This window comes from Cupressus sempervirens, chromosome 3 (assembly GCF_028749045.1).
Source record: "Cupressus sempervirens isolate cs-2001-9-10 chromosome 3, ASM2874904v1, whole genome shotgun sequence".
Lineage (NCBI taxonomy): Eukaryota > Viridiplantae > Streptophyta > Pinopsida > Cupressales > Cupressaceae > Cupressus > Cupressus sempervirens.
This window is the reverse complement of record NC_143120.1, coordinates 5,151,504-5,173,016: the sequence shown is the minus strand read 5'-3', so window position 1 is coordinate 5,173,016 and position 21,513 is coordinate 5,151,504.

The window sequence follows — 21,513 nt, the reverse complement described above, 5'->3', positions numbered from 1 at the left end:
CAAAACTGACTATTGTAAGGTGGACACATATGACAAATGGCTCAAACTAATTTTAATTTCTTCCAAACAACTAGCACATACATTATAGGCTCTCCTTAATTAGCTCTTTCAACTTCAATGTGACATAGCAATAACAATTGATAGATAGATATACTTGTTGCAAACTATAGTCTCCAAGGCATAAAATAATAATGCTTACTAATAAAGACAATCAATAATTATTTTCCATATTTTAATCTTAAAACTATATTAAATATGTCTTATATATTGAATCATATGCAACGTAAAAATGGTGAAATAATATCGAAATGGAATGTAGAAATGGTTAGGAAGGTGTATGAAATGTTATAAAAAGTGGTATAAAATAGGACATAATTGGGTCTCATCACCCTTCCCATAATTAATGCCCTAACTCCATTATGAAAGTGCATATGATGAAAATCTTTTCTTTTGAAAGGAATAAATTTCTTTAGCTGGTTTAAGTGTTAGTAGTGAGAATCTAAGGAAGGATAATTGACCCTCATAATTGTCATAGTTACTTCTCTCCAAGTAACCCATGTGTTCCTTAACTCTTTTTCTTTCACCTTTTAACAAAAAGATTGTGATTATTTCTTTGATTTTCAAGTAAAGGGGGGAATTCTAAATCATGAGGTCCACATTGCATATATTTAGGAACACCCATAGCCTGCATAGTAAGTCATCCATCATGTCAGATACTGTTGGAGTTGATGAAATCTAACTCCGAAGATGCCCAAGATCACCTGCATGCAAAAACCTGTCAAAGAGAAGCCAAGGAAGGAAGAGCGTGGAGCAAGGGAAAAACCCTAAATCGACATGAGAGAGAAAATATGCAAACACAATGAAAATATATTTACAATGAGAATTGATATGAAATACAACGAGGGAGAGACCACTTATAAAGACCTCAAGGAATCTTCCAGAACAAGCTAGAAGATGCTAGGAGATAAGTGTGACAACTAAGCATACATCCACATAAGGTGGAAAGTCCTCGAAGAAAGTGAGAGGATAAGTATGACTTAAGAGAGAACAAACTCCCGTATTGTCAACAACTTATAACTAACTCCTAGACTAAAACTAATAAATAAATGTATTTACCTAAGTAAGCTTAAGTAAATAGAATAAATAATTAGTAAATTAATTATTTACTCTAACACCCACCCTTAAGTGCAACTTAGGGAAATGCCTTAAGCTCACAAGACTAAGAAATGCAAAAATGGAGAATGGGTCCCAACAACAAGGCCATGTTAGGTACCCATGAACAATGCAAAAGAAACAACCTCTGAAAATAGGAAAAGAGAGAAAACCACGTGGGAAAAACCCTCCCCCAAAAAGAGGTAAACCTAGTGAAGAACTGAAGAAGCCTCCAACTAGGGAAATTGTCCCCTAAAATAGAAACAAGGAGTGATCATGTAAAGCAACATCACTGAAGCATGAAGAAGTCACAAATTTTCCATCAAAAGAAAATTGTTGATCTGAAGAACCTCCATGGAAGAAGAAGGCATGAACTAAGCATGTCTATATGATAGATGATCCATCTCACCGAAATGCATAGGTAGCCAACTACTACAATCACCTTGTACATAGGATCAACCATTGAATACATAGTTCACACTATCAAACCATCGAACCATGGATGCATTAGAATAGCATAACCCCCCCTTAATGCAAATGGGGTGAGATGATAGGCAACTAAGAAGGTGGGTCAAAAATCTCCTGCAAACGAACCAGGAATGACGAGAGAGGAAGAGTTACATACACCTATAAAGACATGGTCACACTAACGCTACATGGGGCTAATGTCATGGAAGGGACACTCACTTGACAAAGGGAGAATGCCTAAAATAGTAAACAACTACCCCCCCATGGTGCTTTATAAAAATAGTGCATGTACAACTGACTCAAAAAAAAAGTTCATGAACTCAAAATGCAAAAGTGACACCTTATCTCAATGCAATACATAAAAGTGCTTCAAAATGATAGCTATAATGATCAGAACTAAAAACAAGCTACAACAAAACAAAGTACAACCTAAAACAAAGGAAACCATGCTAGGAAAATGATCCTTGGGCCTAAAACACTCAAGATATCCACCATATAGAAAAAATGTTAAAAACAAGATAGAAAGAGCATGGGCCAAAAACTAAGGAAGAGGACTACATTTCTAAAAAGTTGACAAAACCAGCTTTCCAAAAATATAAAGTTTTCAAAAAACTAACATGGGATGCAAAAGACATGCTTGCCAAAGTCAAAAATAGAACTTTAGACTTTAACTACAAAAATAGGCAAAAAAAAGGCATCAAAACTTAAGAATACCTACACCAATTGGAACCATCTTTCAAGCGCTTCTTTCAGATTGGAAAATACCTTTATATGGTCAAGTTATGGCCAAAAAACTGAAGGTAGGTCAAAAATGACCTAGGAGGAGAAGTGCAAGCAAGGATGATGATGTAGCACTAACATCATGCTGACATCAGCATTTTATGAAAAAAAATTGATAGCCTGGTGGCCATCGCAACAAAAAAGGGTGCCACATGGCAAAGATGATGTGGCAGGGGGACGTGGCAGGTCCACATGGCACTAGGCCATGTGTTACCCCTGCACTATGCCAAGTGGCACTGATTGTGCGCTAATTCTGTGAAAAATGGGTGAGTAAAGGGTTGCCATGTAGGAGGGTGGCACAAACATAGTCAAAGTGGTGCTAGTGGTGGTTCAGTAGGAGGAGGTTGCAGGAGCTGGTAGAAGTGGTGCGAAGAGTGGTGCTGAGGTGGCACATCGGCCGAGGCTGGGCCGCGATTCTGCTATGACTGCGTAGCTAGCTGTGACCACTACGAGAGGCGTGGCAGTGGCTCTATGGTGGTGCGGTGATGGATTCCTAGCGGTGAGCTGGAAACATGCATAAAAATGATTTTTTTTAAAAAAAATTGCCAAAAATCGTCTGTACGATCCATACAAAAGCCCTACAACAACAAAAAATTGTCTCCTGGAGCCCTATCTCCAAAAATAGTAAGTTCTATATGAATCCTTACTGCAAACAACCTTCCAGATCCAATGGTAGCATCCATTTGTGCCCAAAGTGCTCCAAAAATTCATTGATCCCTTGATTTGAAGAAAAAATGTACAAACAAACTAGGGTTTGTGACTCCAAATCACGGCTTCAAAAATCCTTCAACGAAGCAGCAGCAGGGAGGCTCTGATACCATGTTGGAGTTGATGAAATCCAAATCTGAAGATGCCCAAGATCACCTACATGTAAAAACTTGTCAAAGAGAAGCCAATGAAGGAAGATCGTGGAGTAAGGGAAAAACCCTAAACGGACATGAGAGAGAAAATATGCAAACACAATGAAAATATATTTACAATGAAAATTAATATGAAATATAATGAGAGAGAGACTGCTTATAAAGGCCTTAAGAAATCTTCTAGAATGAGCTAGAAGATGCTAGGAGATAAGTGTGACAACCAAACATACATCCACATAAGGTGGAAAGTCCTCGAACAAGGTGAGAGGATAAGTATGACTTAGGAGAGAACAAACTCTTGTATTGTCGACAACTTATAACTAACTCCTAGACTACAACTAATAAATAAATCTATTTACCTAAGTAAGCTTAAGTAAATAGAATAAATAATTAGTAAATTAATTATTTACTAATAGATACAAACCTCTTAGGAGTTGATCTATGAGGGGTACCAGAAAGGTTATGCGAAAAGCTTGCAGAACCTATTTCCACCAAAATCTTGGATACCAATTTCTTAATGGCCTTCACCTTCCCATCAGCATATATCTTCTTGGAATTCATTCAAGAATGTATCCAAATGTATGATACACCTATTAGAAATATTTTGAAAAGGTATGGAAGTATATTGCTAAGCATCACAAGAGAAACTATGTCCATGCTATTTCATCTTGAAGAGCAAGAGTTTTCTGATTTAACCCCTACATTATCATTGTCCAAATTTTTAGAAAATTCTAACATTTATAGAAATTTCATTGCCAAGAGTTGGACTAAAGCTTCTTACAAAGGTGGTTCTAGGTTACCCAAAACCCTCAAGAAAGGTGAAATGACCTCGCAAGTGTATGATGCAATAGTTTCGTAGCACCAGATTTGTGGTTGTGTCTTCTTTTGAAGAATGGGTGTACTTTTATATTTAGATTGTGTTGAAATGGTCTCAATTCTTAGACTAGGCTGACTTGATTGCTAGTTCCCCAAGAAATTAGCATAGGGGAGCTTTAAACCTGAAGAAAAACTTCTATATATCTTCATATCTAACATATATGATGGCCAGTACTCAAGGCTTGCAGTATTTGCCCCATGAACCCTAGATTGAAAATATTACTATATATAATTACTATCCTATAATGTATAAAGATAAAGCCTTGGGAAATTTTAGGAAGATCCATGATATTTTCTCAGGTAAATTATGTTTTCAAATGTAGGGTCTTCCCCATCGCAGATTCTCTCATGCAGAGGTTTGTTCAATCTTTTGGTAGCATATACATTCAATTTCCCAAATTCACTTATGTAAGGATAGTTGATTTCAATAAAGAACCCTTATAGCTCCCCATATTTGCTCTAGATCATTTTATCTTGGTAAAGGTGTCTCTTCAATTGGTTTTAGTCATAAACAAGTATACTAATGATGAAGTTTTTGATATAATCTTCTCATTCAAACTAGGCAAACTAACATGTCAAAATATGGAAGATGATACATGTATAAGTTCATATTTGATTAATCTTCATCTTGGTTTTATCATGCTAGATAGAATTTTGATAGCAAGGGGATAGCTCATAGCTTGTTTGAATCCCATGTGAAGTTTTTACATGTCCCTAATATTGAAGACTTTTGGGAAGACTGTGCAAATGAACTGGAAGTTTAGAGAAGGGAGTCTGCCAGGTTCACCATTTCACAAATTAAGCACTTTCAATTGAATTTGGATGTAGATGTTGTAGAGATTGAAGAGGATAAATTAGATTTGATAGACACCCAATTAACTAAGTCTTTGATTTCTAACAAAGCCATTATAAACTAGGATTTTGAAGAAGATAATATCCTTGAGAGAACAAAGGTTGTGCTTGAAAGAACAAATGCTTGGATAAAAATGAAAAAGATAAAACATGCTAAAGAACCAACTAATTCCAATTCTAATGCTAATTTCAAATCTATAGGTAGTAGAAGGTCCTCAAGGATTAAAAGGATGCAAGGCCATAATCCCCCCTTAGTAGAAAAGCCTCGTTCCAAGAATAGGACCAAGATGTTGGCACCTGTTGGATCTAATGAAGCTATCCAGGTTGACAGTGAACCTGAAAAGAATATAGGTGGTGTGTTCATTGACAATCTTCAATGAGTTCAAATGAGAGTGGGAACCTCTCCTCAAAGGATAGAAAATGTGAGTACTCTAATCAAAGGAAATGAACGTCAAAAAATTCTTGATTCGACACCAAACTAGTTAGTTGCCTCGGTCAACAAAAAGAGAACCCTAGTCCATGTATGTTTTCCTATTGATGACATTGTGAGTAACTATACTAATAGAGCCTCAAAGTCCAAAAGAACTAAAAGATCACCTAGAACAATCTTTGACTAGGAAACAAGCAATAGCATTGTAGAAGTGGCCACTTATAACCACAAAGAAGACACGGGTACTCTGGATTTGAGTTATTTTGAGATTACTCACAGAAACTTAGGGGTGATCGACTTAGAGATGAAAGAACACTAGGTGGAATCATCCACTAAATAGATTATTCTACAATCACAAAAAGATGGCATTGAAAAGAAGAAATTGAAGGCTGAGATATACACAATGGCAGGATACATAAGATCCTTAAAGGGGCAAAGTTCAATGACTGATGGTTCATCTCATCCCATGTTTGATCCCAATGCACTTGAGAATCAATAGATAATGAGTGATCTAAAGAAAGGAAAGGACATTATTTATGTAATCCATAACTAAATAGATCATGTGATGAATATGTTGCTAAATTTATACAAGATTTACATAAGATATTTGTCTTTGTAGAGGTAGTGATAAGTGAAACCTATATACATGTGACTTTATGGAAAGCAAAATCTAAAAGGCTATCATCCATGGTGACTCCATTGGAAAATACAGAAGAATATGGCCTAGATAAATTTCTAGAAGAGAATCTTCCACATCTAGTCGATGCAAGGCTTGTACATGTATAGTAAAAGAATAGAGCTTGGCAAGTTTCTAATTACAGCTTGACCATTTCCTGCATGTAGTCTTTTGAAAAGGAGTTCAAGACAGTCCAGGATAGTGTGAACAAAGATCTGTAGATCATTAGTTCAACTCCTTTTGTACCTCTAAAAGGAGGTTTTGATGTAGAAACATTGGTTAAACAATATGAAGAGCCCCTATAAGCAATCAAAGATGGAGCCAAACTGACCATGGTGGACCTCACTAAAATTGCCAAGATAGAAACTATGATTGACATGTTCAACCAACAACACTTGGAGTATCTGGATAATGTCACCAAGATGAAACAAGACAAGGAGACATGGAAAAATTGCCTACAGAGCATAAAGAACCCAATCAACAATGTCATGTTTATATTTATACTTGCATACAGAGTTTGGAAACTTGTGTAGGGACCTTAAAATCTAAATGAGGATGAAGAAGAATAGGAGTTGCTGAAGAAGTAGGATAATGATCTGGTGGATATTTTCAATGAAAATTGAAGTGTCTTATTTCTCTCCAGAATTTGCACCATCAGAAAGATCTCGGCATCCTGATTTTAATGCAACTTGAACGAACAAAAATAGAGTCTGGATGTAGAAGTTACACTCGGTCAAAGTTTTGGTCAATAGGTAGACTAGAGGGCTAGATAAGGGGAAAAATTAGACCATCTCGAAAGTGGTCAACAATTGATTTCAAAGTGAAGATCCCGATGAGAGCTTTCCAAGGGTGTTCGTTTCATCAAAAATAGAGCTCGTATGAAGAAGTTATGACTATTTGAATTTTGGAGGCAAAAGTTTAAAATGGTGACATCAGCATGATGTCACAAAATCATAAAGAGAGGGAAAACATTCAAATTAAAATTAAAATGGATATTTAATTCGAATTAAAGGAATGAGATAATGGGAGTTGAACTCCTAACCATTGGCCTCCTAAAATTAAGGCCAACCAATGGGCTATTTATGGCATATAAAATATTAAGAGAAGAGTTGTTATCTATGCATAACAAATCCACCCAATCTTATTTAATTAAAGGTATTTGTTGAAAACAAACCCTTAATTTTGGTGTGAGATCATAACAAAATAATGGTAAAAGGGGTAAATTCGAAATATGTAACCAAAATGGGAGATTATGTTGGTTAATTTTTTTAGCCCATTTTTGGCTAAATTTGATGTATAAAATGGGGGTAGTAGGCTTTGGAAAAGCATTCAGGTGGTGAGAATAGGAGAATGCTCAGGAGATTTTTAAAGACTATTCTACACGTCTAGGGAATGTTATGCTGATGTGTTTAAGGGGATATGTCTTGATGCATTTGTAATTGATTTTTGGAGATTAATCAGATTAGCCATACTCTATTGGAGCCAATTCGAAGACGTAGTCACGTTTGTAGCAAACTCCAAAACCAAACTTGTTTGCATGTTCTATCTCCTTCTCTCTCAATTCTATTCATTTCACCTTAAACTCTTAAGTTTTTTTATGCTTAATTTCATTTATGTATAACTGTAATAAGACTTTCACTAATTTGATTTTATTTAAGATCAGAGCCCAGTTGACTATTATTGCAGTTGTTTTCTTGAATGCTAACAAGATCCAGTATTCAGAAGGGTGAAGGTAAGCTTGAAGAATTTAATCCTGAGATCGAGAAGTGAAGAACATTTTTGAGGATGTCTATTTCTGGAATGGAGGTTCCTGATGAGATCAGTGAGCAGGAATTTCGAAGAGCATTCCTCGAGATGAAGGCTAAGGTGGACATTCTTTTTCGGGAGAGACAAGAGCAGAAAGAATGTGAAGACAAGAAAGGGAAACATCATGGAGATGGTGATATGAAACCAGATCCACCCTCTTCTTCTTCTCCTCCATGTTCTCCTTCTTCTCCATCTTCTCCTCATTCTACTTCTTCTAATCCTTTCAAGAGTGGGTATAAGCCTAAGATCAAACTGGATGTAAAATTTGAATTGCCTAAGTATTGTGGTGAACTTAATGCTGAAAAATTGGATATTGGATTCAACAAGTAGAATTCTACTGTAGAATCCAGAACCTATTAGATGATGTTGATAGGATTCAATTAGCTACTCTTCGGTTAGGAGGTACAGCTTTAACCTGGTGGGAGAGTAAGACTAAGGCAAAAGTTTCATGACATGGTAGAGTTAGTTTAACTTGGGCAGAGTTTTTTAATGCTCTTAAGAAGCAGTTTTATCCCCTAGGACATATGCAACAGTTAATGATGGACTAGCAAATGTTTAGGCAAGAGAAAGGTCAAACTTTCCAAGAGTACACCCATGAATTTAGGAAAAGGGCTATTGCTTTGAATGTTCCTTTGTACACCCAAGATACTTTGTTAAAGTATATAGGAGGTCTTCATTCCTACCTTAGACATTCTACTTTGGTATTAAACCCTTGTAATTTGGATGAAGTGTCAGTTCAAGCTACGCACTTAGAGTCAAGGGGTAAAGGATCTTTTATTGATAAGTTTGATAATGATGTAAAGAAATCTTCTAAGAATGCAAAGATAAATAAAGGAAAGAAGACAGCTATAGTCAAGAAGGATGATAAGCTTTCTTGCACTCATTGTGACAGGAAGGGTCATGATGAAGAGCATTGTTGGCAGTTGCATCCTGAATTGAAGCCTAAGTGGGTTCAGAGACAGAATCAGAAATAGAAAGGTAAGGAGAAAGCCGTGAATGTTGTTATGGATCTTGGTTCAGATTCAGATGACGAGACTAAGATAACAGCCATGGGTTTGAAAGGTAAAGCTCCTATTTCTGGTGTTTCTATTGTTAGTTGTGCTTCTACTTCTACAGTAAATGATTTCCCTAAAGATAAGAAAAGGAATGAGCTATTTCATTTAAGGATTCCTTCTAAGAATACTAAAATTGATGCACTCATAGATAGTGGTTCTCAAGTGAACTTGATTTTTGAAAGTATTGTAAGAAACTTGGGATTGAAAACTACATTACATAAGAAACCTTATCCACTAGGTTGGATTTGTGAAAATGATAAGTTGCAAGTAACAAGACAATGCACCTTAAGATTCGTAATCACTAGTAAGTTTGTGGATGAAGTAAAGTTTGATGTTGTTCCATTGGATATCTGTGGGATAGTGCTTGGTAGCCCTTATCTTTATGAATGAAAAGCAATTTTCTATAGGGAAAAGAATCATTATCACTTGTTTAAAGATGGCATTCAGTATATTGTACATTCTCACAGGATTAAGACTGATCGTTCTTTTGCAAACACAGGGCAGTTAAAGAGGGTAATTAATACAAGTAAAGAGTTAACTCTTATGCCTGTTAGTACAAGTGGTTCTACACTTGAACTTGGAGTATCTGACCAGGGTCAGATGTTGCAAGATGCACCCACAATACAACATGAGGAAATGATGATTGAAAGCATTGATGGTTCCTTGGGTAAAAATGTTCCTATTGTGAAGGATTGATATGTTGTTGATTTATTCTCTTTCATTTCTGCATTATTGTTTAGCTCGATGCTAGTCAATGTTTGTTGGTTAGTGGCTATGACAACTGATGTAGATGCTTATGGAAGTGATAGAATAATGTTTATGATCAACAATGTTGTTGTAGTCTTCATTGTGCTTGTGAGTCAAGTATTTAGATGTACAAATTATACGAGACAAGTGGGGAGGCCAAGTCCTCACTTTATGTCAGAGTAAATGTCACTTTTGGAGGTCCAAAAGGTCTTCAGTGGGGAGGATTGATCCGGTGGATATTTTTAGTTAAAATTGAAGTGTCTTATTTCTCTCCAGAATTTGCACCATCAGAAAGATCTCGACATCCTGATTTCAATGCAACTTGAACGAACAAAAATAGAGTCCGGATGTAGAAGTTACACTCGGTCAAAGTTTTGGTCAACAGGCAGAATAGAGGGCTAGATAAGGGGAAAAATTAGATCATCTTGAAAGTGGTCAACAATGGATTTCAAAATGAAGAGCCCGATGAGAGCTTTCCAAGGGTGTTCATTTCATCAAAAATGGAGCTCGTATGAAGAAGTTATGACTATTTGAATTTTGGAGGCAAAAGTTTAAAATGGTGACATCAGCATGATGTCACAAAATCATAAAGAGAGGGAAAACATTCAAATTAAAATTAAAATGGATATTTAATTCGAATAAAAGGAATGAGATAATGGGAGTTGAACTCCTAACCATTGGCCTCCTAAAATTAAGGCCAACCAATGGGCTATTTATAGCATTAAAATATTAAGAGAAGAGTTGTTATCTATGCATAATAAATCCACCCAATCTTATTTAATTAAGGGTATTTGTTGAAAACAAATCTTTAATTTTGGTGTGAGATCATAACAAAATAATGGTAAAAGGGGTAAATTCGAAATATGTAACCAAAATGGGAGATTATGTTGGTTAATTGTTTTAGCCCATTTTTGGCTAAATTTGATGTATAAAATGGGGGTAGTGGGCTTTGGAAAAGCATTTAGGTGGTGAGAATAGGAGAATGCTCAGGAGATTTTTGAAGACTATTCTGCACGGCTAGGGCATGTTATGCTGATGTGTTTAAGGGGATAAGTCTTGATGCACTTGTAATTGATTTTTGGACATTAATCGGATCAGTCATACTCTATTGGAGCCAACCCAGAGACGTAGTCACGTTTGTGGCAAACTCTAAAATCAAACTTGTTTGCACATTCTATCTCCTTCTCTCTCAATTCTATTCATTTCACCTTAAACTCTTAAGTTTTTTATGCTTAATTTCATTTATGTATAACTGTAATAAGACTTCTGTCTAGATCCATCAATCAGATCAAATAATGTCTCTCATTGAAGAGATTTTTCTTTCTATTTCTTTTTCAAGTTTTAATTGTTATCTAGTTATTTCCTAGGTTTGCATACTCATTAAAATTGATTATTATAATTGCTTTTAAAATTGTTTAAAAATTGAGTTTTGATGGAGATTCTCATATATTATTCTATTTAAGTTAGAAACTCAGTACTGTAAAGGGTTGGCATTTTTTGATGGAGATCATAATGTGAACTTTAGCCTAGTTTTTAGTTGTTATGCAAATATTTTAAATTTCCAGCATTAAACAAAAATATAATTTTTTTTTTATGATAGAAGATTCTATAAATATATTCGAAGATTAAATATTTTGAACTGTTCATTATTGGTTTAGGATTGAATTGACATTGAATTGTGGGATCTCTTTATGATGATGGATACTTATATATACCTTAGATAATCCATCTATTTCATTTCTCTTTTAAATTGTAATTGATGGGGAAACCTTGAGTTCACCTCATTCCATGCAATATTTGATTTATTTAGTTGTTTATTTGATTATACCCCTATCAATGAATAGATGTGATGCCTTATTACTTTCCAGTTAAAAGTAATTCTTCTTTAAAGGAGTGTTCTTATCGAATATCTAATAAGGGATCTGAACCTTATTAAAATTTAGAGAGGAATTAAAGAAATAAAGATTCCTCAACTATTGGAAATTTGTGTTTGTCTTATGAGTTTGGGCATAATTTTTTTAATTATTTGTTTTATTAAAAGAAAAATCTATTTAACAATAGATTTTTGGTGACTCTATTGGGGAGTCGAGTAGAGAAGATCTAGTATTTCACCAATAAATAGCAGATATCATGCTCCAATATGGTACTCCCACATTATGATGTATTTCCTATTATTCAAACCAATCTTGGCTTTAATGATACCCAAGAAGATATCATATCTAATTTGAATGAGGTAGCTTGGAAGGAATGGACAAGTAGCCAACAATATTTACAAGTTGCTAGAATCCTAGAAAGGGGAGAAAAAATTAGTGAACAACTGAGAGGGATTCCTATAGTTCAACAAGTTACAGTAGTAAATAGATTAGCCCAAGAACTAGTGAGAAAATAAGTAGGAAAGATTGAGAAAGCTAATGAAAGGATATTTACAAGGAGAAACAAAGAGAGGGGTGTAACTGATAATGATTTTGAAGCTTTAAGGTTGATTGATTTCAAACCCGATCATACCCTGAGAAGGAAAAAGAAAGTTCAATCATTAGTAGACCTACATCTCCACCACCTTCAATATGGCCTTCCTTTGTTCTTCAAGCTCTTGTTATCCTTGGTACTGTCACCCCCTCTATCCTAAATATTCAACCTTTGAAGATCATCAATCCAAATATGGCTTCCTAGGGCTAACAAAATGGATCTCTCCAGCTTCGAGAAAATCTTGGAGCTATGTCTAGAGGCACTAAGGAATTTCTACCTAAATTTAGTGGAGACAAAAAAACCCTAGCTGAAGATCATCTAAGTTCTTTCAAAGCTGCTTGCAAAACTATAGACATCCCTACCAAAGATGTCATTGTTTGACTTTTCATCTTGTAGACACCTAAAAATCCTTTAGAAAATAATATTTTTATTTTTTGAAAAAAAAAGTCCCTGATGACATCATCATTTATTAATTTATTAATTATTTAATTTATTTATTTATTTTTATGCCATTAAATCCCTTTATCTTAATTAAAAATATTTAATTAAGGAATCCCTCCCAAAAATGTTTAAATCTTATTTAAACATTATTTCCTTATTTATTAATTATTTAATTGATAAATTGACCAAAAATCCCAAAATAAATTTTAAAAAAAATTTTTGCCCAAAACTTGGCCAATTTCCTTAAGACCACTAACCTCTTCCAAAATCTTCTAATCCTTCTTTAATTTTGATTAAAGGCTAATCTCATCATTTTCTACCCTTAATCCCAACTCAAAATATTTAATTAAGATTAAATATTAACCCTCATATTTATTAATTATGTTTTAATAAATATCTCCTCAACCCAAACCCTTGAGATAAATAAACTTTATTTATCCTCAAAACCTTATGAAGTTCTAGACTCTTCTAGAAGGACTTTATCCTCATCCTAAGCCTATCTCTAAACCCCCTTTTTAGCTTAATCCACCCCATCCACCCATACTAACTAAGCTTAGCTACTAACTCACCCACCCTCATTAAATGTCATCCACTTGCATATCTCTAACATCCCTAATCTAATCCTAAACCCAAGCCTAATCCCCCCCCAACCTTGTCACATTCCCTAAGCAAGCTTAAGACTTTCCTAAACCAAGCAAAGTCAACAATCTCAACTCCCTCCAAAATATCCCAACCAACCAACCAACCATGAATGCTCTTACAAGGCCATAAAGACTCTTACAAGTCCATTCATTGCTCTTACAAGCCATTTATGAAGGGTCTTTATGAAGATATTATCCCTTGAGCCTCCTTTGTTGACTCATCCTTGCCCTTCCTTCCATCCACTCACCTTGTGACATGTGTCACTCCCTGATTGGTGCTAAACAAGCACAATCCATGTGCTCCTTTTTGAGTGCATCCTAGCCCTCCTTAAGCTTTCATCTCTCCTTTCATCCTAGCCCTCCATCCCTCAAGCCCTTTGCCTATAAATTGAATCCCCTCCCAAGCCATTTCATCACAACTTTTAAGCCAAAGTTATAATGCTAGTTTGAGAAACAAAGCCTTTTACCATACCCTTATAATGCCAAATTGAGAGCTCACAAAGCTACCAATTTTCCATTTTCCATCTCCATTGAAGCATAGTTTTGAGAAGCCTTGAGCATACATACCAATCATTTACATACACTCATATACCAAGAAAAGAGCTAATTCCTATTGGAAGAGTCCATTCATTTGGCTCACATTCTTAATTATGGATTTCTCTTTAGTCCCTCTTATATGTTATATTAGTTTTGTTAGTTAATACTTTTTTCTCTTAATAGATTAGTATTTCTTGCTAACATATTAGTATATACACTAGCCACCAAGGCAGAAGAATTTTGCAAAGGTATTCAGAATACTTATAGTCAACTATTTGCTCTGACAAGATGAGCTAACACAATATAAATTTCTTGGCAGCTTTCAATGAAATATATACATTTTGGCATGTCCGGTGGGACCCCGCATGGGTCATTTTCATTAGCTTTTTTTAGTCAAAATTTGTATGTCATTTGCTAATTTTGGCTAATTTTGCTTATTTTTTTGATTGGTAGGATTGTATAAATTGGTTTTGTAGGTCCACATGAGCATGAAGAAGACAAAGGAACTCATAGTCTATCTCATAGTGTTTGCACATTTTTCAAGCTTATAGGTGGACAAAGCACTTGGATTTCTTCTTCCCCTTCTTGTCTACATTCTTCTTATTCCATCTACTTCTTCTTCTTCTTCTTCTTGTGGGAGATCTTGGCCATTTTTTTTTAAGGAAGCAAAATCATACACACTTCTTTTTAGTGCTTAAAATGAACCCCCAAATCATACTTAAATCCATTAAAAACTAAAAATTTCTCAAAAAAAAAAAAATCTTTTAACAAGTGAAACTAAACCAATCCAATCATTTGCATCCTTGCAACATCAAGGTTTTAAATGCATTCATGCAAAGTTAGGAACACTTTATTTTTGAAAATTTAAAAAGAACTTCAAGTTTCCATTTCAAAAGGTTCAAAATCAGCATTAAGTGCACACTAAAATCTAAATCAAACTCAAAGCATCAATCAAGGATAAAATGAACCTCATTTGCAAATATTTTAAAGTTCTTTTAAAAATCTCATGAAAACTAAGAGTCCTAAATGGTTGCCAAAATTGTCCTAAAAAGCTTTGTTATTTGTTCCAAACAAATGTCTTGTTGCAAAATCTTGAATGTTTCTTAGATTTTTCATGCATCAAAACAATTTAGGAATATCATTTTTGGGCTTAAAATATGCAAACTAGAACACAAAATCTTGAATAAAAACCAAAGTCCAAAGAGTCATTTTCACTTTTGAGTCCAAAATAATCTTGAATGATGTAAGGTTAAAACAAAGCACTTCAAAGTTCTTAAAACAACACACAAAATCTCAATCTTGAATGCTCAAAGGAAAAAACTTGAATGTTTAATCACTCGTTTTTGAATGCATATTGCTAAAAATCACTCTTGAGTGCCATGGATTAAAATCAAATTTTTTTTGGAATGCATGATTAAAACAATAAATCCAATCTTGAATGTCATAGATCAAATAATCAGCTTTTGGGGCATAAAAAGAATCTACATTCTAGAAACTTCCTAAATTATTAAAACCAAATAAATACACTTTAAGTGAGTTTGTAGTTGGACTCACCCTCTTTAATCACCCATCAATTTAACCATTGGTTGCAATCTCAGTGTCATCTATGGGGATGGGTCCACCTAAGAGGGTGTTAAGTGCTCCACAAAGATCAAACTTCACTTACTTGTATTTTTATTAGTTTTTCTAACTTAGAAAATTCCTTGAATGCACATTAGGCTCGCTAACACTTCATTTGGGCATTAAAATTTGGAAAAATCATGACATGGAGGGCCTCCGAGTGCGTGCTTGAAATCGACTCTCACACACCTTTGTTTTGGGCTTAAAACAAAATCACACCAACTCTTGAATGCCTTAAAGGAAATTAATCGATACTTGACATGGAGGGCCTCTAGGTGCACGATTTTACTTTTTTGTTGACCCTAACTCTTCTTCTTGTATTCATTCTTCGCTCAATTTTATTTTTGTTAAACGCTTCAAGTTGGAATTGAACATTGTCTCTTAAACATGAGTGCTTGCAAAGTCTAGATCAACACACATAAGAGTCAGTTGGTAAAAGAACAAGCGTGTTTTTTAGCCCAAGGTCATCCAAGTCTTCTCTCCCCTTGTCGTCTTTCGAGGCCATCTTGGGTGCATAAGATTAGGATCCAAAATCTTGTTTCTCTTTTTAGGAGGCCTGCTTGGGGATTTCAGCACCCCTTGGGATGACCTCAACTCCAGCGTTCCGGCGGAGTATAAAGATTGGGAGGTGAATCCAAAGACACCTCTCTTAGAATCAAGATTTTGTCACTCGGGCTAAGCCTCAAGGAACTTTATACCCTTGAGAAGTGAAAGAGGAAAAGTGGGTTACCGCTCCTCTCGGTTGTGTGACATCTTTTTGCTTTCATCTATAGATTTGGGCCTCACGTACCTTGGGTATATCAAGGACTCCCTAGCTAAACCAATTGTCAGCCTTGTAGACAACCATCTAGATGTTAATGTGTTTGAAGTGACTGATCAAAACATTTGTAAAACATACACACTCCTCAGCACAAGTATCACATTCTGAGAATCAAAAACATTCTATCTGGTTGTTTCTATCTATTGCTTGATTTTTTATTTGTTGAATGAATGTTTGCCAAACTTGGTCAATCCTAGCTTAGGGCATACTTAGCGTAGTCATTGCCTATTCCAAAAGTTGAACAAGTTGAAGCAAAAAAATTGAGGTCTCTCAAAGCCAAGAAGATTTAAGAATTGATGTCAAAGCAACCCAAACCCAAACAAAAGTTTCACAAAGTTAAACTCAAGCCATCTCAGACATACCAAGAACTTTCAGCCAAGAGAAAGGAACTAACACCAAGTCCTCGAATTTCCAAACTCCACAAAGCAGAGGACAAAACTGTTGACGAAGCCCTTGAAGATGCCTAGTTAGATCACACCATCCAATTTAACCAACATCCAAGAGTTAATAATGCTTATGCCTTACCAACTAGGCATGATTTCTATGATTAGACCCCCTTGTTTCTCCACATCTTCTTGCATAAGCTTCACTTTTGCATTAGAGTCATCTTTGTAGGTAAGCTAGCCATCTTTATTCATCCCCTTAAGCATTTTAGCTCATCCATCTCATTTAGAACCAAACCATCTAGCCAGCAATCAAAAAGAAATTCACATCCAAGCCTTCAAAATTGTTGACACTTTGCCAAAAGTTTGTCATTCCTAACATCTTCCAAATCCACCAGCCTCACCAAGGTTATCCCTTTGACAGAGCTTTGTCTAGGGTAATCTAGCTTTTTTCACTTGTTATCCCTCATCACCTTGAGCTAAAGGTTGGGATCCACAAGTGGTCAATCTCGTGTTCTTCCTAAAGGATCATCAGTCTATCCTTAAGTTGACACAATCACCACCAAGCTTGCACATAGAAAAGCAGACCTTTCGTGCTTTGGCAACATATCTTTGAAGTTAGCATCCCCAACTCAATCCTCCTTAGGTTTTATCATATAGCTTTGCCTCAATCTAGGAAATAATTTGCATAGAAAAGCCTTCCCCCCTTTTGCATCTATCAGCATTTTTGCATCTCATCCCTAGGAACATTCTACATTTTCATGCCACTCGTCACTCGCTTAGGCAAGAAGAAGAAGGAAACAATAGAGCCCTATCATTTGGATCCAACAGCATCACTCTCCTTGAGCACTCAACCATCCTTCAGTCCAGAGAATGCTATACCATCACCTACTGACATTGAAGCTTTCATGAACCAACCAAGAAATGCAGTATTGGTGAATGCCATTATAGACAAAAACAAGGAAACAATCATGGCTAACTTTCAAAGGGACAACATTGGAGCCTTCGACTTTGGAAGACCTCCCCCCTTATCAGATCCATCTCACCCCTTGTTTGAGTAACTCCCACCACCCATAGGCTCTTATGATTCAAATTATCCTCAATATGTGCCAAAAGAAGAGCCTCAACCCACCCCATATGATCCAACAGACCCAAACATACCAGCCTCCACTCAAGTTGAAATCTCCCTCCCACAAGCCAATCCAACCACCACCACTCCACCATTGGTCCATACCACTCCATCCCAAACCCCCTTTTCCCAAAACACCTTACCATTCACTCCCTTCACTATTGTTGCTGCTGCTCTCCAACCTAGCCTTCCAAATCCACCCATCTCCCAAATCAATGCTAGTATCTTTGGCCAACCTCAGCAATACATAATCGGGATGCCACCCATGGGGCCAAGTAACCAACCCTTCATCACCCCCGGCTTGTTTACCTCAGCTTAGAACACAATTCTATCGTTTCCACTAGGTCCTTGGAGCTCAGTGCCATCAGCCACAAATCCACAAGCTACTACCCTCACTCCACAAAGCTATCAAACCCCACAAGCTACTACCAATGTTCTGCCAAGCTCTCAAGTGACCCAAGCTCCTACCACCACTCTACCAAGCTTTCAAATCCAGCCACCAAGCTATCAAACCCCATCAATTCCATTTCCAAGCTTTCAATTCCCACCACCTCCACCACCAACCAATCCATTACCTCCTATTACCAACTATTTTTCTATGACACTTCTAGGAGGAAATCCACCGCCACCAACCACCAATTACTTGGCCTCTTTTGCCATGCAGACACCTTCCCAGATGGGGGCATAGCCCACATATATTGGTCAAACTCCTCAAATCCAAAGTCAAGTTCCCCAAGCTCCCCGATCCTTTCGCCAAGCTTCACAACCATCTTATACCTTACCTCCACAAAGCAATCCATTTATCCCATAGCCAGCTTATGTTCCTCAATCCCAACCTCAAATCCAATATCAGCAGCAAGCCTCGCAACACATGCAGCAATATGTGCCCCCTCCACCTCAGCAACCCATCATCCACCATTCAGTTGCCCAAGCCATGTACAATCCCTACCAGCCCATACCTCAAAGCCATCCATATCTCATTGCCCCATCTAGCACATACCTACCTCAGGGCACTCCTCCATTGGGGGCACCCCAACCATCACCCATTAATGCAGAATGGGAAGCCATGAAGATAGCTTTAAAGAACATCTAGGAGGGAAATGATCCAAAAACCTTCAAGTTTGAGAATGTGTGTCCTTACCCATTTGACAGAGCCATTACCATGACACCATTTCCCAAGCATTTTGAGACACCCAAGTTTGACAAATTTAGAGGAAAAGGAGACCCTGTCACACATATCAAAGAATTTTACATGCACTGCCAAGAAGTGGCATATGATGGCATCTTCCTCTTGCATTTCTTTCCCAAAAGCTTGGCCAGACCAGCTCTTGAATGGTTTTATAGAATCCCCTATGGCACAATTAAAAATTTTGTTGAATTGTCTGAGGCATTTGTATCCCAATATGCCCATCTTGTTGAAACAAAGCTATCAGTAGTTGATCTTTTCCACACTAAGAAAAAAGGTGGATAAATCCTTCCTGAATATTTGCAAAGATGGAAAACCCTTACCACCCACATATCTTGCACCTTGCCAGAGCGCCATTTGGTGAAAATGTTTATTGATAATGCCCATACTAGCTTGGCTCACTACATGACGATGAACTGTTTGCAGACCTACAAAGATATCAAAGAGAAAGGAATGATCCTTGAGCAAGGACTCATTAAAGATGGTGTGGTCAAGATTTACAAGGAAGCCAACCAAAATCAATCACATTCCAATGACAAGTCTAGGTATTGGAACAAAAGCAAGCATGTTGCAACAGATGGCATCACTGACACCAGACATGTGAATATTGTTGGTCCTTCTCAAAACTAGTCCAACCCACCATATCAACCAAACAATCAACAAGCTATCAACTACCAACAGCAGAATAACCAAAGCTATCAAAACCACAATCTAAGACCCAAATTCCAAGGGTCTAGCAATCAAGCTAATGCCATCAATGTAGTTGCAGGATAAAAGCTCAGATTCCAACCTGCACCTAGAAATTATACACCCTTGGTGAACCTTTGGATGTCATTTTTGAGAAATTAGTCAAGGAAAACCTCATCAAATTTCCTCCTACCCAGCAAATCGACCCAAGCCAATCCAAAGTTGCATGGTACAAAGACAATGAGTACTACAAATTTCATAGGGCAAAAGGTCACACCACCCTCAGATGCATGAAAATGAAAGATTATGTGCAGGACCTCATTGGTCAGAAAGAAATCACTGTTGGTGCCCAAACCTCTCCCAATGCAAGCTTATAGATCTATCAAAATGCTTTTCCTCCTCACAACAACCAAAATCTTGGAAAAGCACCTATCCAAGCCAACAACAACAACACCAACAAGCGCCAGCCAAACCAACAACATGGGAAGAACAATGACCACACTTCATCCTATATAGACTATGGTAGCCTCATAGGTTGTATATCCAAGAAAGAGCCTTCTGTCAATGTTATCAATATCCAAGGACCAAACAATGAGTGTACAGTCACCACTCGAAGAGCGTGATTTAACATCATAGGCCCACCAGTTTCACCAGCACCATCAGCTCCAATAAAAAGCCAGTACAATATCTTGGAACACCTTGGGAACATGCCAACCCAAATCTCCATTTTAGACCTTATTCACACCAGTCCTATGTACAAGAACATCCTTGACAATGCTCTTATAGAATCCTTTGTCCCTTCAGATATCAACACTACTAATTTTCACAATCTTGTTGGACACCTATCCTCCTCATGTGCCCTATCATTCAAGCCCACCGACATACCCGTGGTCGAGCCAGATCACACCCTTCCGCTTCGCATAGCCATCATGGTATCCAATTTTGCTGTGAAAAGAGTAATGATAGATAATGGATCAGCCTTGAATATTTACACACTAAAATTCATAAAACAAGCTAGGTATACTGAGGCAGATATCATCAGTAAGGTTATCACCATCAAAGCTTATGACAACTTGGAAAGAACCATAGAAGGAACTATTTTGCTGCCAATCAAGGTTGGGCTAGTCATCCAAGAAACACTCTGCCATGTTATTGATCTAAACCTACCATTTAACATCCTCCTCGATCGCCCATGGATTCATGCCATGAAAGCTATTCCATCCACTTACCATCAGTGTGTCAAATTTCCACATCAAGGCACTGAGGTAACCATCCATGCCGATCCAGAACCCTTTGCTTACTGCAATGTGGTTGAAGCTTCATATACAAACCATTGCCCTAGAATTGATATCGACACATCCATCGCCAGCTCATACCATAATTGTAATGACCTAGAAACCATACTCGCCTCCACCCTGTCGATCGTGAAGATCAATAACAAAGGCTGTGGAGAGTATAGTCTATCAAATGCATTTGTTGTCGGGGCACTCCCACTTGATCCACATGCCCATGGACGATCGACATATCACAAAGCTAAGGAGATTCCACCTCCTCGATACAAACAGCTTGGCCCAACAACCTTTGTATCCTCAAAAATCCCTCTTCATGAGGAGCTCACTTCGGATATCAATAATTGGTTACATAAGGATGCACCTCCAAGAAATCAAGCACGTCTTGATCACTTCAGCCAGAAGTATACCCAAGAACATAAGCTCATCACTGACAAATGGAACTATCAAGGTGGTGGTCTAGGACCAGAAGAAAGAGGCATGTAGTGCCCCATCGAAGCACACCAGTGGGAAATGAAGTCAAGTCTTGGCTTTGGCATACCCACAACTGGGGGCACCAATGAGAACGGACATGGCTTTTTTGAACATTCACCGCAACCTTGTCAAAATCAA